The 4664-nt window shown below is 40.8% G+C and overlaps 1 non-coding gene across 1 annotated transcript; it reads left to right on the top strand.

Annotated features, from left to right (window-relative positions):
* The first annotated feature begins 3344 nt into the window (after positions 1–3344).
* On the top strand, positions 3345–3452 carry LOC148576182 (small nucleolar RNA R71). The gene has a single exon (XR_015904315.1). It is a non-coding gene; the product is annotated as a small nucleolar RNA R71 (small nucleolar RNA).
* Positions 3453–4664: the final 1212 nt, after the last annotated feature.

Here is a 4664-nt window from a genome sequence, read left to right as displayed (position 1 = left end):
TCATGATGCTATGGATCATGATGGCCCGGTCTATAGTAACTTCAGACCGGTTGCTAGTGGGAATGATTGAGCATTGAATGAACTCCAACCATCCTCTAGCTACAGGCTTAAGGTCCTGTCTTCTTAGTTGAACCGGTTTGTCTTTTGAGTCAATCTTCCATTGAGCTCCTTCTACACATATGTCCATGAGGACTTGGTCCAACCTTTGATCAAAGTTGACTCTCCTTGTGTAGGGGCGTGCGTTCTCTTCCATGTTTGGCAAGTTGAACGCCAACCTCACATTTTCCGAACTAAAATCTAAGTATTTCCCCCGAACCATGGTGAGATAATTCTTTGGGTTCGGGTTTTTACTTTGATCATGGTTCCTAGTGATCCATGCATTAGCATAGAACTCTTGAACCATTAGGATGCCGACTTGTTGGATAGGGTTTGTTAGAACTTCCCAACCTCTTCTTTGAATTTCATGTCGGATCTCCAGATACTCATTTCTTTTGAGTTTGAAAGGGACCTCGGGGATCACCTTCTTCTTGGCCACAACATCAAAGAGGTGGTCTTGATGGGCTTTGGAGATGAACCTTTCCATCTCCCATGACTCGGAGGTGGAAGCTTTTGTCTTCCCTTTTCCTTTTCTAGAGGATTCTCCGGTCTTAGGTGCCATCAATGGTAATGGAAAAACAAAAAGCTTATGCTTTTACCACACCAAACTTAGAATATTGCTCGCCCTCGAGCAAGAAACTAAAGAATGAGATGAAGGAGAAGAAGAAAAGATGGAGAAGAGGGGGGAGGTGTGTTTCGGCCAAGAAGAGAAGAGAGGGTTGTGTTGTGTGAAAATGAGGAAGAATGGAGGGTTATATATAGGGATGGGAGGGGGGTGAAGGTTTGGCCATTTAGGGTGGGTTTGGGTGGGAAATTGATTTTGAATTTTGAAGGTAGGTGGAGTTTATGAGGTAGGTTTATGGGGAAGAGTGGATGGATGTGAGTGGTGAAGAGGTGATGGGGAAGAGAGAATGAGGTGATTGGTGAAGGGTTTTGAGGAAGAGTGTTTATGGGATTGTGTGAAAGAGGGGTGAGAAGAAGTGAGTGGAGGTAGGTGGGGATCCTGTGGGGTCCACAGATCCTGAGGTGATCCTGTGGGGTCCACAGATCCTGAGGTGTTTAAGGATTTACAACCTTGCACCAAATTAGGCATGTAAAATGCCCTTGCACACAACTCTGGGCGTTCAGCGCCAGGTTGGTGCTTGTTCTGGGCGTTGAACGCCCATTTGTAGCCTATTTCTGGCGTTGAATGCCAGAACCATGCTTGTTCTGGGCATTCAGTGCCAGCTCTCCTCCAGGGTGCATTTCTGGCGTTCAAACGCCCAGATGCTGCCCATTTCTGGCGTTCAACGCCAGAACCATGCTCTGTTTTGGCGTTGAACGCCCAAAACATGCTTCTTACTGGCGTTTAAACGCCAGTAAGGTCTTCCTCCAGGGTGTGATTTTTCTTTTGCTGTTTTTGATTCCATTTTCAATTTTTATATTTATTTTGTGACTCCACATGTTCATGAACCTAATAAAACATGAAAAACAAAAATAAAATTAGATAATTAAGCATTGGGTTGCCTCCCAACAAGCGCTTCTTTAATGTCAATAGCTTGACAGTGGGTTCTCATGGAGCCTCACAGATGCGCAGAGTTCTGTTGAGACCTCCCAACACCAAACTTAGAGTTTGGATATGGGGGTTTGACACCAAACTTAGAGTTTGGTTGTGGCCTCCCAACACCAAACTTAGAGTTTGACTGTGGGGGCTTTGTTTGACTCTGCTTTGAGAGAAGCTTTTTATGCTTCCTCTCCATGGATGCAGAGAGAGATCCTTGAGTTGTAAACAAAAGGTTGTCCTCATTTAATTGAAGGATCAATTCTCCTCTGTCCACATCAATCACAGCTCTTGCTGTGGCTAGGAAAGGTCTTCCTAGGATGATGGATTCATCCTCTTCCTTTCCAGTATCTATGACTATGAAATCAGTAGGGATGTAAAGGCCTTCAACCTTTACTAACACGTCCTCTACTTGTCCATAAGCCTGTTTTCTTGAATTGTCTGCCATCTCTAATGAGATTTTAGCAGCTTGTACCCCATAGATTCCCAGTTTCTCTATTACAGAGAGGGGCATGAGGTTTATCCCTGAACCAAGGTCACACAGAGCCTTAAAGATCATGGTGCCTATAGTACAAGGTATTATGAACTTTCCAGGATCCTGTCTCTTCTGAGGCAATGTCAGTTGATCCAGATCACTTAGTTCATTGGTGAACAAGGGAGGTTCATCTTCCCAAGTATCAATGCCAAATAATTTGGCATTTAGCTTCATGATCGCACCAAGGAACCTGGCAGCTTGCTCTTCAGTAACATCCTCATTCTCTTCAGAAGAGGAATACTCATCAGAGCTCATGAATGGTATAAGGAGGTTCAATGGAATCTCTATGGTCTATAGATGAGCCTCAGAGTCCTTTGGTTCCTCAGAGGGAAGCTCCTTATTGATCACTGGACGTCCCAGGAGGTCTTCCTCCTTGGGATTCACATCCTCTGCTTCCCTTACAGGTTCGGCCATGGTGCTTATGTCAATGGCCTTGCACTCTCCTTTTGGATTCTCTTCTATATTGCTTGGGAGAGTACTAGGAGGGATTTCAGTGATCCTTTTACTCAGCTGGCCCACTTGTGCTTCCAAATTTCTAATGGAAGACCTTGTTTCATTCATGAAACTTACAGTGGCCTTGGATAGATCAGAGATTAAGTTTGCTAAATTAGAGGTATTTTGTTCAGAGTTCTCTGTCTGTTGCTGAGTGGATGATGGAAAAGGTTTATTATTGTTAAACCTGTTTCTTCCACCATTATTAAAGCCTTGTTGAGGCCTTTGATCCTTCCATGAGAGATTTGGATGATTTCTCCATGATGGATTATAGGTGTTTCCATATGGTTCACCCATGTAATTTACCTCTGCTATTGCAGGGTTCTCAGGATCATAAGCTTCTTCCTCAGAAGATGCCTCTTGAGTACTGTTGGATGCAGCTTGTATTCCATTCAGACTCTGAGAAATCATATTGACTTGCTGAGTCAATATTTTGTTCTGAGCCAATATGGCATTCAGAGTATCAACTTCAAGAACTCCCTTCTTCTGAGGCGTCTCATTACTCAAAGGATTCCTCTCAGAAGTGTACATAAACTGGTTATTAGCAACCATGTCAATGAGTTCTTGAGCTTCTACAGGCATTTTCTTTAGGTGAATGGATCCACCTGCAGAAGTATCCAATGACATCTTTGATAGCTCAGATAAACCATCATAGAATATATCCAGGATGGTTCATTCTAAAAGCATGTCAGAAGGACACTTTTTGGTCAGCTGCTTGTATCTTTCCCAAGCTTCATAGAGGGATTCACCTTCTTTCTGTCTGAAGGTTTGAACATTCACTCTAAGCTTGCTCAGCTTTTGAGGAGGAAAGAACTTGGCTAAGAAAGCCGTGACCAGCTTATCCCAAGAGTTCAGGCTATCTCTGGGTTGAGAGTCCAACCACACTCTAGCTCTGTCTCTTACAGCAAAAGGGAAAAGTATGAGCCTGTAGACTTCAAGATCTAGTCTATTAGTCTTAACAGTATCACAGATCTGCAAGAATTCAGTTAAGAACTGAAAAGGATCTTCAGATGGAAGTCCATGAAACTTGCAGTTCTGCTGCATCAGAGAAACTAGCTAAGGTTTCAGCTCAAAGTTGTTTGCTCCAATGGTAGGGATGGAGATGCTTCTTCCATGTAAATTGGAATTAGGTGCAGTAAAGTCACCAAGCATCCTCCTTGCATTATTATTATTTTCAGCTGCCATCTCCTCTTCTTGTTCGAAAATTTCTGAAAGGTTCTCTCTGGATTGTTGTAATTTAGCTTCTCTTAGTTTCCTCCTCAGAGTCCTTTCAGGTTCTGGATCTGCTTCAACAAGAATATTCTTGTCCTTGCTCCTGCTCATATGACAAAGAAGAGGGCACAGAAAATAATAATAATAATAATAATAACAGGGATCCTTTATACCACAGTATAGAGGTCCTTATGTAAGTGGAAGAAGGGATGGGGAAAAGAATGTAATGTAAAGAAAGAAATACAAGGGTGAGGAGAGCAGAGATGTGAGGTGAGGAGATGTTAGTAGATGAATAAATAAATAGAAGGAGATGAGAGAGAAGGAGAATTTTCGAAAATAATTTTTGAAAAAGAGTTAGTGATTTTCGAAAAAAGTTTTTGAAAAAGGTTAGAAATTTTCGAAAATAAAAAAATTAAAATAATTAGTTAATTAAAAAGAAATTTTGAAAAAGAGGGAAGATATTTTCGAAAATTAGAGAGAGAGAGTTTGTTAGGTGGTTTTGAAAAAGGTAAGAAACAAACAAAAAGTTAGTTAGTTAGTTGAAACAAATTTTGAAAAGATAAGAAGTTAAGAAGTTAGAGAAGATATTTTAAAAATCAAATTTTGAAAAAGATAAGATAAGAAGATATTTTTGAAAAGATATGATTGAAATTAGTTTTGAAAAAGATTTGATTTTTTTAAAATCTCAATTAATGACTTGATTCACAAGAAATCACAAGATATGATTCTAGAACTTAAAGTTTGAATCTTTCTTAACAAGTAAGTAACAAACTTGAAATTTTTGAATCA

This window comes from Arachis ipaensis, chromosome B1, assembly GCF_059453495.1.
Source record: "Arachis ipaensis isolate K30076 ecotype BB chromosome B1, ASM5945349v1, whole genome shotgun sequence".
In the NCBI taxonomy this organism is placed as follows: Eukaryota; Viridiplantae; Streptophyta; class Magnoliopsida; order Fabales; family Fabaceae; genus Arachis; species Arachis ipaensis.
The sequence above is the reverse complement of the archived record's forward strand: the minus strand, read 5'-3'. Positions and strand labels throughout refer to the sequence as shown.